Here is a 13,997-nt window from a genome sequence, read left to right as displayed (position 1 = left end):
CAAGTGGGCCAAATTGAAAAATTCCTTGGGCGGTGTTGGCCGAGCTAGAGTTTTTGTTGTTGTTTTAACCAACTGAGGCGTCTAGCTATAGATAGCAAGTGTATGATGTATTTAAGCAATAATACTGTATGCCTTTAAGTGATTTAGTTTTTAGAGCTTTGATATGTTAACTTTAAATCTGCCAGGGCAAAATAGATTTACCTAATTTACTCTAGTTATTTGTAGTGTAGTAAAAAAACAAAACAAAAAACAACGGCACTCCAGTATAAAGTTTGCTCATCCCTGCTCGAGTTCAACAACCTCTTGTCATGGCAGTGCTATGAATTTTTCATACTTCAGAGCTTAGGTTGTTGTGTCGTTGAAAAACAAATATTGACTTTCTACTGAAATTGTTCTTTGTTTTGTTACATTTTATGGATCACAGTCATAGAGGAATGACATTTCAGTGAGAAACTGATGACAGAATTTCATTTTTGGGTGATCTGTTCCTTTAAGTGTTTGGAAAGTATAAAGATCGTTTTAAGGAATAGTTCACCTACTCACTCTCAGGCCATTCAAGATGTAAATTAGAGTTTTTCTTCATCAGAAAAGATTTGGAAGAATGTAGCATTACATCACTTGCTCACCAAATGACCCACTGCAGTGAATGGGTGCCGTCAGAATCCAAACAGCTAGTCCAAATCCACACAGTCCATCAATTAATGTCTTGTGAAGCAAAAAGCTGCACATTTTTAAGAAATAAATCCATTATTAAGATGTTTTAACTTTGCTGCAAAGGAGGCTATATTTGGGAGCTGAAGAGTGTCAGATTCCTTCATCAGATCTTGAACCTACAATCAATTAGTATATGTTAAATAAGTGGCAAGAAGAGTGGGATACATGTTCAAACAATGAATTCTGAAATTCTTTAAAAATCTTGGATAATTTGGATTAATTTGAACTGTTTTTGTGTTTGCTCTGTTTTTATTTTGTGTAACGCTTGTATTATTCTAGATCAGTTTTGCCATGAAGATAACCTTATATGCTGCATATGGCAATAAAAATTAGGGATGCACCGATGTATCGGCTGTCGATATTTACATTTACATTTAGTCATTTTGCAGGCACTTTTATCCAAAGCGACTTACAGTTGGGGAATACATAAAGCGATTCTTCTTAAAGAGGCAAACAGACACAGGAAGTTCTTGTAATACCCCATTTTAGGCATTGTTCAAATAAGTACACGCTAGAAAGATAAGGAATAAAGAATAAATAAAGAGAAAGTCAATTTTATTTTTAATGATGTATTCAAGTAGCTTCGAAAGAGATTGATTTTCAGCTGTCGCTTGAAGATTGTCAGGGATTCAGTATTCCGGATAGGGGTGGGAAGATCATTCCACCAGCCAGGAATGGTGAACGAGAATGTTCTGGAAAATGATTTTGAGATTCTCTGTGATGGTACCACGAGTGGTCGCTCACTAGCGGATCTCAGACTTCTGGAGGGGATGTAGATCTGTAGAAGTGAGTGGAAGTAGGCAGGTGCTGAGCCTGAGGTTGTTCTATATGCAAGCATCAATGTCTTGAACTTAATGCGAGCCGCATCCGGTAGCCCGTGCAAGGAGATAAAGAGAAGTGTAACATGGGCTCTTTTGGGCTCATTGAAAACCAGTCGTGCTGCTGCATTCTGAATCATTTGTAGAGGTTTGATTGTGCTTGATGGAAGTCCAGCCAGAAGAGCATTGCAGTAGTCCAGCCTAGAAATGACAAGGGCCTGGACAAGAAGTTGTGCATCATGCTCCTTAAGAAAGGGCCTGATCTTTCTGTTGTTGTGCAATGCAAACCTGCAAGATCGAGCAGTCTTTGCAATGTGGTCTTTGAAGGTCAGCTGGTCATCAAAGGTTACACCAAGATTTCTGACTGAAGAAGATGGTGTACTTGTAGAAGAACCTAGCTGGATGGTGAAATCATGCTGTAGAGTTGGAGTGGCAGGGAAGACAAGAAGCCGATATTTATCGGCCGATTTTTGCTCAATTTACAACCATCGGCATATCGGCTAGCTACATAAGGAAAAAGGCAGATATAACAAACCGATAATTTATTAATTAACTGTGTGAAGGCACTGAGCTGCATAATGTCTGTTGCATAATCCTAGCGCTTCTGTCTGCACTTTAATGCTAATCAAATAACAAAAGACACAAGATCACAGACTATTCTTGACTAAATAACTTTTGTGTAGCTTAAGTGTAGCGGACCTCATCTGAATGATGACCAAAACTTTACTGATGTTTAAAGTTTATTGCGTCCGTTTTCAGAAAAATCACCATAAGAGCTAAACAAAACACAGCATAAGAAGTGCACATTAAACTCTCTCTCCGTTGCATTATCATCAACATATAGCAAATTACACAAAACACTTATTACAACTAACAGTAAACAAATAAACAGATCTCATTTCGGGGGGTGCTTAATAAACTGACAAACTTTAAATCCGAAGAACTGCGTGCTTTCATTACCCATATAGCTCCACAGACTAGAAAACCCATCAAAATAAGAGTCACACCTTAGTAAAGGAGATCTCATACATATTTAAACTTACAAAAAATATTAAGATGCATACAAAAACAAATTAGAAGATTAATCATAATAAAGCCTGTTACAATAAAGAAGGATTAATATGTATTTAATTTATACAGTGGAGTGTTATTTTACATTTGTTTACTTTATTTCTGTACCTGAAAACTGTTAAACCCTAAAAAGCACTGCTTATTAAATAACATGTATCTTTGTTCTGTTGTATTTATGTAGGCCTGCTGAATCTTACATGGATCCAATCCATGTTCATTAGAAATTATTTGATTATGCAGCAATAAAACTGCTAGTATAATTTAATGCAGGTGTTTTTGAACTTTGCTGATTTAAAACATGATCAAAATACGATCTATTATGATGCCAGTAGTGTTGTCACAGTACCAAAATTTCAGTATTCGGTACCGATACCACCAGTAAAAATCCACGGTTCTCGGTACCAATTTCGGTACCAAAGCAAAACACAAAAACATGCTAGTTAAAAAATTTGACTATACTTTCATTTAATCCAAACTGTGTACATATTTAATTTTAAAGGGCTTTTGAATTTTAAAGCCAAGAATAACAACTAAGCTAGCTTAAAAAGAAAAAAAGCCCAGAACTGCTTTTCTGAATGATATGACCCAAACCATTTGTACATTCTCTAACATGCATATTTTAGATTCACAATTCATTTAAAATATGAATTGAAAATATCCTCTAGTGTGTAAAAATAATAAATATCATCATGTCCTCCTGTTTTTACCCTAAAAAAAGTTATAGGAGCATTAAATAGTTAATAAAGAAACTTCTACTACTGTCTTAACTTGTAAACAGTGCTTGATCCGTGCATATTTCTCTTCTGATTCAGATTTTATATATCTAGCATTAGCCAACATGCGATTTTTTTCTCTCTCTCTCTCTCTCTCTCTCTCTCTCTCTTTCTTTTCCACGATGTAAGCTATGCTAATGCAGTGGAGGTGTTTCTCTGTCATGGCTGCAGGAGCTGGTGTTTTATGCACTAATGGAGCACTCGGATGCATAGATTATGAAACTGTATCCAGACTTTTTTTTTCCTTCCTTGGTAGGCACCTGAAACATGAAGAGGTCTTGCTCAACAGAGCACTGAAATCGTGATGTATTTTATAGGCCATATTGGAAGTTTGCATCACCCTGGTTCCCTTCATAAAAAAATAAAAAAATTTTTTCCATTTACTTTAGGAAACGGGCTATAAATGAACTACACCATGATTGCATGACTTCAGTGTCACTACCATTAAAGGTATAGTTCACCCAAAAATGTCATTATTTACTCACCCTCATGTTGTTCCAAACCCCTAAGACCTTCAGGATGAGGAGAAGAATTGTTGAATAGAGTTGTTATTTTAGTTTTCTTTGCGCACAAAAAGTATTTTTGTTGCTTTGTAGCTCTAATGTCAAAATCTCTGATGTCAAATTGACTATTTTACTGATGTCCTTGCTACGTTTCTGGACCTGGGAACATTGCAGTTGTGTTGCTCTAAGGAGGATTCTCCCATATTTCATCATAAATATCTTAATCTGTGTTCCGTAGATGAATGGAAGTCTTATGGGTTTGTAATGATATGAGGGTGAGTAATTAATGACAGAATTGTAATTTTTGGGTGAACTATCTCTTTAAGCTTTCAACTCTCTTTCAGTCTTGATTTATAAAACAAAACAAAATCCTGAAAGTTTAAGTTAGAATAGTTTGCAACAGTGTGATTACAAACACTTACTCTTGTATGATGGAGTCTGATGAGATAAAATACAAAGTCGTTTCTGAGTTTTGGCCTTAAAATAACATATCATCCTTGCAGCACACTGTCATTTAATGGGAAAAGAAAACCACAAGTAGGCCAGTGGGTTTTTCCTTGGGTCTTTTTCTGATAATCGTTGGATTCTGTTTTGTTTATTAGAGGAGCCGAAGTTTCCCACAATGCTGTTGTCGTTGTTGTTGGGTTTTTTATATATATATATATTTTTTTTATGTAGATAGTAGGAAGGGATATCTGCATATGTATATCCCAAGGACATCACTAAACAGATCACATTTGTTTTCCCTGTTGTTCTATTGATGGTTTACTCTGCCTTACCTCCTCCCATTGCTATGCCAAACAACCTCACTGGGTGACAGCGGTTGTGTGTTTTCTCTGGTTCCTTAATTTCCATTGGCTGTGCTCCCCACAGTCCTCGATCAGTCCACGCCTGCTTCTATTTCTGGCGGTGTCCCCCATGGGATGAAGGAGCTCATGGCCCCTACTGGATTCCTGGAGAAGCAGACTGCTGTAACTAAGGTTCCTCACGGGCTTGTTTATCTGTCAGCACCTATCTAATCACTTTACAGGAAAAGAAAGTAGTTGTCAGTCAGCAATCCAGCTAGAAATGGAAGCTTGCGGAATGCATTTTCTTTCATAATCCTAATTTTATTAATAGGCTGTTTTTTAGAAAATCCCTTGATTTCATTGTCTTGGCACTCAAGCCTGCCATCAGAATGCTGTTACACGCTTTTGTCTAATTAGCAGCATGTTCAGTTGTTTTAGTCTTTTAATTGACTTAATAATCCTTTTGTTACAGACATACTCAGAGCTAACACATAAAACCAGCTGGCACGACAGGCCCTGTGGATCAGCATATCGTTTCAGACATGAATGAGTGTCGCTAAGCTTTGTTTGATCTGGGAACGGCTAGTCTCAGCCTCAGACATCACGCCCACGGACCGTTGGCTAAATGTCTGATGCATATGGGACACGAAAGCAGAAACACAGGAGTGTCGAAGTCGTCATTGGATTGGTTGAATTCTACAGGATTTCCGGGAGACGTGTGTCGCATTCTTTAACGTTCTGTCCGGAAACAAAGATGCAAGATGCCGTGACACCAAACCCCCTCACGAAAGAAAACCGTATTGTTTACAACTGTGACGACGAGCACTTCTCATGATCCACTAAACACTGGAGTTTCAAAAGTATGTGAAATATGTAAAGTTTGCAGCATATAATCTTTACAATATGTCAGAGAGTTTTACACACCACTCTGTTATTGTGGTGACATTTCCACGCCCCGAAACATGATGCTGAACGAAACAATCTGTGACAGGTTGTTTGACATGTCGGTCAAACGGCCTTGTGGGCGGGCCTTGGCCAATGAAAGCTGCCATGAATTCCAGAACTTCAGCCGTCAGTCTGAATGTCTGGCTACGCGAGACTAGGGAATGGCTGTCTAGGTGGTACAGCGTGTAGGACATGATTCAGTTCTTTTGCACCATTAAGGCCCCGATATACTTCAAACGAAGTTCGTTTTCGTTCTTCGTTTGGGGGCAAAAAAATTTTCGAAAAGGCTGAGCGACGGTATACTATTTTCGAACATTCCGACACCCTAGACCTGCACCAATCGTCATAAAAATAAAGTAAACATGACTCGCACATATCCCCTGAACACAACAACGATGAAATGATGAGTGTGAGACGGGCACCAATGGTAAGAATATTATAGACAAAAGAATAATGATTAGCAGCAGTTCAGAGTCAAGTGTCATGTGTCATGTTTGCAATACAAAAGAACCACAATCAGTCCTTTATGGGAAGTGTGAATGTCTCATAGTCTGTAAAACTTTAGCATGATGTGGAAAAAAAATATTGGAGTCAGTTTGTTACTTTATTTTCTTAGCGTTCATTTATTATATTAAACTGGATAAATTATTACACCTTTTTATATTTTATGCGGTGTCATGATTTACTTTTGATAAAAACAAAGGTTTATTATTGTATGTTCGTTTGGCATTTCATATATTGTATACCCTTTAAATTCGCTAACTGAAAGAACAACAGCAGCAGTATGGTGTAACATTTATTTGAAACACATGTATTTAGTACTTGCTACCTTATATCTTTACTCTTTCTTTCATTCTTTTCATGGCTTTGGAAAACTTGTCTCGGGTGTTTCTCTGCATTGCTTTTTGCATAACTCCGGGTTATCGACACCAAGTTTCTCCGCGAGTGATTGTACAGGTGCAGATATATTTTGTGTCAGCTCAGCTATTCGACACTCCAGTATATTCATGTTGCTAGTGACTAGACCAGAGATATTGTTCTCTTTTGCATGCCCTCCGTGGAATGAGAAACGAACCGGGAAAAAAAATTGTACATCAAAGAAGGTGGAGTTTCAGAACACACCCACCGACTGCGTAACAGCCACGGACCAATAGAAACACATAGGTGTTTAGGAGCCGAAACAAACTCCCCCAGAAAGTTTGCTTTGGTCAGCTGTTTCGAACTGCCGAAACGATCTCAAAACGAACTTTGTTTCAGCCTGATTTTGTTCGAAATTACGTCATATCAGTTCATTCTTCGATTTCGTTTGAAGTATATCGGGGCTTTTAGGATAAATGAGAACCCCATCACTGCATGCCTCACATTAACTATGTGCTGTTAAAGGGGTGGTTGATTGTGGTGCGGTACCGGCACAACATCAGGATGTCTGTCAGCTAGTGTTGTCAAAAGACCCGGTACTTCGGTACCAAGTCGGTACTAAAAAAATGAAAATGTTACGGTACTAGGTTTTTTCAAGTACCGGTGGTACTGAGTACCCGGTCAACCCAGTTCTTGATGCGCTATCCTCATAAAAGGATAGCGTGGCAACGTCAAAAGGAGGAAACGCACCAAACTAACAAAACACCACAAAGACAGACCCCCTAGATCAAATGAAAGAGTTGAAGCAGGTAAGTTTCATTGTTTTCCCATATATTGATTTATTTGTGGCGGCCCTCACAGTATCAGAACTCACCACCTCAAATAGATTTTCCAAAAGGCTTTGACTTCATTGAATAAACATGAGCTCTGCACATGTCAAAGTCAAAACTCAGTACAGAAGTTTTTATATCACTGTATTTCTGAAAGTCTTCAGAAAATGATGGATTTCATTTTCATTTCATCTTGCCTGTAATGCCTGAGCAGTGTTTGTGAGCGCAGGCTCAGTGCTTATTCGATTACAGCAGTTACTGTGGAAACAACCATCTTCTCGTCCTGCTGGCAGAGAATGAATTTGCATATATATGACGCCACAAATAGAGTGCAAGGCTGTGGGAAACACAGCTTCTGTTATGAATATTATAAAATATTTTAATTTGAATGTCGGATTGAAATGAACGCTGTTATTAGAGTAGTTAACTGTAAGCATAAGTGTCTAACGCTAATATAATGAGCATTAGAATTAAGTTTCTTTATGAACTATTTAATGCTATAACTTTTATTAGGGTAAAAAAAAAAAAACAGGAGGACGTGATGATATTCACTATTTTTACACACCAGAGGCATTTAAATGAATTGTGAATCTAAAATATGCGCATTAGAGAATGTACTAATGGTTAACATTGTTTGTGTCATATCAGTCAGAAAAGCAGTTCTGGGTTTCTTTTTTTTTAAATGACAGTATTTTAATTAGCATGATTTTGTGTTTTGCTTTGGTACCAAAATTGGTACCAAGAACCTTGGATTTTGACTGGTATTGGTATTGGTGACAACACTACTATCAGCCATCGGTGATGGACGATGGCATCATCTATTGGCCCAACCCTAGTTCACGTAAAAATCAATTCATATATGAATCACAATTCTGTCTTCTAACGATTCTAATGGATTCACAAGTTTCAAAATCAATGTTTTAAAGCAGCGGTTCTTAAGACCTGTTCCTCACATTGCCCTGCTATGCACACACTCTGCATCTCTCTCTCAAATTGATAAGCAGTATAGACAAAGCCATTGTTTACAATGCAACCCGTTTAGACACGCACTAGAGGCCGTTTAGCCAATCACAACACATTGGGCTAGCTAACCAATCAGAGCCCATTGCATATTTCTGAGGGAGGGGCTTCATAAAAGCAGGAAATGGTCAGCACATTTATAGGAGAAGGGACAGAGCAGTGTGAAATAAAGGTAAATTATGTGGGAAAAAGGTTTTTTTTTTTTTTTTTTTTTTTTTTTTTTTTTTTTTTTTTTAAACAAAGGATTAACACATGTTAGACTGCACCCCATAAACACAATCAAGCCTAGAAAAAACTGTCAACCACCCCTTTAACAGAAGGATTACCTTGATATTTACATGTGTACACCACCCTTCGTTTAGCTCAATTGGACTTGATTTATGCGTGTTTAAGTGTTTAATAACCAATATGCCAAAATTATTTCTTCTTTTTTAACACAAAAATAGCAATTAAACATTAGGCTAGAAAAAACATACATGCATATGCACAGTTATAATTATAAAATTTTTTATATTAATGTTATGTATTTTAAAATTGTTAATCTCAATTGCTGCAAATTTGTTTTTCATATTTTGAGGCTCTGTTAATACAGTACATACATTAAAGATTGGCTACTTTACCTATCAATACCAAATGTTGCTGTTTATCAGTAAGCACAATATTAAATAAATTATCAGAAGTCAGTGTCTTAATACTGATGTATAAAAAAAAAAAAAAAAAAATCAGTCTCTGTGTACTTATATATATATATATATATTATATATATATATATATATAAGCCTAATTAATTAGATTTCATACTTGTAAGAAGGTAGTTTCACAGTGGTTGGATCTTATAAGTTGCAATGAAAAATTAGAAGAGATCATATTTTCTTCAGTATAACTTGACTGATATCCAAGTGAAATAGTTTATCAGAAAAAAAATAGGATGGGTCTTGTTTCAGTCTGTTTGTTGTTGTTGTTTGGATCACAGATCTGAATGTGAGCTTGCAGTCAATTGTAAGAAACCGGTGGCATTTATGGAGACTAAATGACTGGAGAAGTACAGGATATGTCACATTCATAGAGAATTCTGATATTTCACTGAAAGATTGAGTTAAGACTTGACTTGGGGGAAGATAAGAAGCTTATACATGGATGAAATTGTTCACAGAATTCAATATCGGTAACATAGAACAATTACATTTCATATGTCTCCTTTCATGCTTGCAACTCATAATTGCTTTAGCTTTCCAGGAAGGGGACCCCTCAGGACTGGGTCCCTTGGCACTTTATCTGTAACTACAGTTAGTGAGGCACTACAAGACAGAGCATAAAAAATGGCGAAGCAAATAAAAAAAAAAATTGTGGGAGCTGTAGTTTCTTTAAACATGCCTCACCATTTGGTGACCAGTCCCTCTGTCATTAAATGTGATTGTCCTGTCAGTCATCTTGCCTTCCAATCTCTATTGGATGACAATACAGTTGTTAACTTACAGCTGTTAGAGAGAACATTTCTCAAGAAAAGACTTATATTCTCATCATTTCAAAGGACTTTTTAAAAAAAAAAAAAAAAAATTGTGCTCACTGCTCGGGTGAATTGAATATAACATGCAGTCCTTTTGTCCTGCAGTCCTAGCTTGTCCTCTCTCTATCTTTTTCTGTATTCCAACCTTGCTGAAATTGTAGATGTGGCGGGGCTGTTCTGAAAGGGCTGGTTTACTGAGGTCCAGTTACCTGATCCTGGTCCCTGATCCCAGAAAGTAGATACTCGCCATCCAAGGAAGAGCTTCTGTTGCATTATGCTGCACATAAGCCTCTTTTTCTCTTTTTATCCTGTAGACATTGACTTCTCATACTACAGAAAAAAATACTCTCTTACTCTAGATCAAAAAGGGTATAAGGATGCTTTGCCTTTGAAATGAGCTTCTGTCCATGTGAACACAAGTGTGTGTCTGGTCTGTATTTTTAAGTAATGAAGGTGGTGAGCTAGTAAAGTGATCATGATCTCTGCTCTATAGTGGCTGCTGTGATGGAATTGGAGAGCAGCTCTATTCTGTACTTCTGGTTTTAGATTTTAACATTTGCAGTTTAACCTGTTAGCCAGCACCCCCAATTATGGGACTCACAGCTGAAAATGCCCTACCTAACTTAAAATTGCAACAGTTCCTTACTTCAGGGTGCTACACACACATTTTTTTGGAAAGAAGACTCTTTGGGCTTTACCTTTCATCATCCAGAGTTGATAATGCTCAAAAAGATTAAAAGTTATAGACAAGGGCCTTGATCTACCACGCTGATTTTTTTTATTTCATTTAAAAATACATGAAATCAGTCCTGGAGCAATCTAAAAATGTAATGGGTTGAAAGTCACATGTCTCATGAGTTTCTATTTCCATGAAAAATGAGATTCACAGATCTGAAGAAGATATTTCATTCTGATACTATGTCTAGCCCCCATTAAAAAATATTTACCAAATGTACTGAAGGGTTCTACAAACTATTTTAGACATTAAAAACACCACTGCATAGTTTTTCAGTTATAAAACAATAGACAGAATCTTAGACATCATACAAGTGATTTATTTGAGCACTAGAAAAATACAAGTATAATTTGAGGAATAAAAATAAGAAAAATAAAAAATTATTAACTATGTATGCCAATTATAGTACATCCTGAGATTGCTCGAAATACAGCATTTACACTGATAGATGCTCATATAGTCAATTATCATGTGCTGACATGCTGATGTTCAGTTATAGAGATTGTAATCATACAGATGTGCCATAAGGTCAATAATCACACTCGATTCATATAGACAATGTTCACATTGATAGCTGTGATTACACAGTAATAACATGCTGATTTGCGCTCAAACAGTTGGTACTCATGCAGATACAGCCACATTCCCCACAAAACACGCACACAAATATATAAAAAATGTTGAAAAAAAAAAAAAAAGAAAATATTATTTGTGCAAAAAGCCGATCGCTAAGTTACGCCCCCATCAGATGACAGGTGCATCACGGCGAGCATCACGAACCGTCACAAGAGAGCAGCAGAATTCAAATAAACAATCTTTTATTTATCTATTTTTTTATGTTTTTTTTAGTGGATGGTCTCATTCTGTTTGTGACATTGTATGCTACAAAACCATGCTGTTTTTTACTACCAAGACGCAGTTTTTTGAGCATGAGATAATCCATAACAGACACAAACAATACCGTCCCTAAAGAACTAAAACATAAACAAAGGAATTACTATCCATATTACAACCTTATTGCTTCGTTGGACTAAGCATGCTCTTTGGGATGTTGTTCAGTGGACCCTTACCTTAAACCAGGATTTACAGCTGTGGATGCGTTTATGACTCGTTATAACGATGAATCTGGTATGTACTACTACTTTTTGATTCTTCATGTTTTGATGTGTACTGCTTACAGAAATTTAGCAAATACATTCTTTAGAAGCTTTCCATTGAAAAACAGAGATCTTTCGTCGATGCTTGAGCCTTAGATCTTTATAATGATATATAGTTTGTCAAGATTAATTTTGTCCCATTTCATTTCCCATTTCACTCCCCCGCATTTAGTCATATTTTAGCATTCCTGGCACTTGTGAACATGAAAGAGTGCTGAAAGCTAATCACAGTAAAATTATTAACACACAACCGGCACTTGTGAACATGAAAGAGTGCTGAAAGCTAATCACAGTTAAAGTGTTTTCACACTGTCAGCTCTGTTTATAGCCATGTGCCTGTAGAATGAGTAATGCTGAACACGCAACTTCTGCATCGATTTACACACATATCATAAAAATCGATTTACACTCATTTCATACACTTGGTCTGGTATACAACTGATCTGGATTTATACATGAACTGCTCCTAAAACTTGATGTGAATTGAAGTTAAAAAGACAACAACATTCAGTTTCAATTTGTGAATAAGTATTTTGCTTCCCTCTCAAAATAATGATTCATGAATCAGACTTAAATTCTTCATGAACACAATCCCTTTAACTACCACAAAAAGTGGTAGTTAAAGGGATTGTTTACCCAAATATGAAAATTGTCATTGTTTTCTCACCTCCAAGTCGTCCAAACCTATTTCTTTTATTGAGCACAAAAGGGAACAGCTTATGAGTAAATGAGTCAACTATATAATTAATTTTTTATTATATTCGTTTTTTTGTTTGTTTTTTTTGGGTGAACTATATAATTAAGGTTTTAACAAGATCATTTAAGGTACACCTGGCATACAAAGCTTTCACATGTCTTGATTTGTAGCCTTTTGAGCCATTTTTGACATTTTAGAGTTTTAGCATGGTAAGGTACACTACAGGTCAAAAGTTTGGGATCAGTAAGACTTGTAATGTTTTTTAAAGAAGTCTCTTATGCTTATCAAGGCTGCATTTATTTGATCAAAAATACAGAAAAAAAAAACCCACTAATCTTGCTAAATGTTATTACAATATAAAATGATAGTTTCTATTTTAATATCCTTTAAAGTATAATTTATTTCTGTGATGCAAAGCTGAATTTCCATCAGCCATTACTCCAGTATAAAGTGTCACATTATCCTTAAGAAGTCATTCTAATATGCCGATTTATTATTAAAATTATCAATGTTGTCAACAGTTGTGCTGCCAAATATTTTTTGGGAAACTGCAAATCTTTTTCAGGATTCTTTGATGAATAAGAAGTTAAAGAACAGCATTTATTCAAAATGTAAATCTTTTCTAACAATATAAATCTTTGCTATTACTTCTTAACAATTTAACACATCCTTGCTGCATAAAAGTTTTAATTTCTTACTAAAAAAAAGAAAGAATAAAAATTTACTGACCCCAAACTTTTGAACTGTAGTGTACATTGCTAGAAAAGATTTCTATTTTAAATAAATGCTCTTCTTTTTAACTTTTTATTCATCAAAGAATCCTGAAAAAAAAAGTATCAATAAAGCAATAAAGCAGCATATTAGAATGATTTCTGAAGTATCATGTGACACTGACTGAAGACTGGCTGTTTCATGGCACTCAGCGGGTGTTGCATGCATCAGTCCAAAAGAAGTGGTAAATAAAAAGCGCCCATCCATAAAAAAAATTGTCTCACATGAATCTGGGGGGTGAACAAAGGCCTTCTGTAGCGAATCAGTGCATTTTTGTAAGAAAAATATCCTTATTCAAAACGTAATCACTTTAATGTAGCTTGTGCTAGGGGTGTAAGAAAATATCAGTACACATGAGTATCGCAATATTTTGTTTGGCGATACTGTATCGATTCTCAAAAACGGAATATCGATATTTAAAAAAAAATCCTACAAGATTCATGCCAGTTGTTTCGTTTTCAGTTTGTATCCTGACCGCTAAATAGCAGTCTTCATCTCTGAACTTAAACGGTGACCAGAAATACTAGCATAACTGCATACCACTATCATTAGCATTAATATAGTTCGCTGCCAGTAATAGAGGATGAAAGAATTGTTCCAGTTCCCGCCTCGGTACTGAGAATGTTCAGCATCTGTATTTATTTTATTGTTTTATAATTGTTTGGTTTCTTTTTTTTTTCAGAAAAAAATTCATATCTAATTTACATAAAAAAAATTCAGATCTTTTTTTCAGATCAAAATGTTATGACATTGTATGTCACAATTGTAAAATGTGAACCTTTAAAGCAGGGTGTAAAAATATATAGGTT

At 35.9% G+C, this 13,997-nt stretch overlaps 1 pseudogene; it reads left to right on the top strand.

Annotated features, from left to right (window-relative positions):
• The window catches only part of LOC109068014, a 68,291-nt pseudogene that overhangs the window by 893 nt on the left and 53,401 nt on the right, over window positions 1-13,997 (top strand).

This window comes from Cyprinus carpio, chromosome B23 (genome assembly GCF_018340385.1).
Source record: "Cyprinus carpio isolate SPL01 chromosome B23, ASM1834038v1, whole genome shotgun sequence".
Lineage (NCBI taxonomy): Eukaryota > Metazoa > Chordata > Actinopteri > Cypriniformes > Cyprinidae > Cyprinus > Cyprinus carpio.
This window is presented reverse-complemented; position numbering and strand designations above follow the sequence as displayed.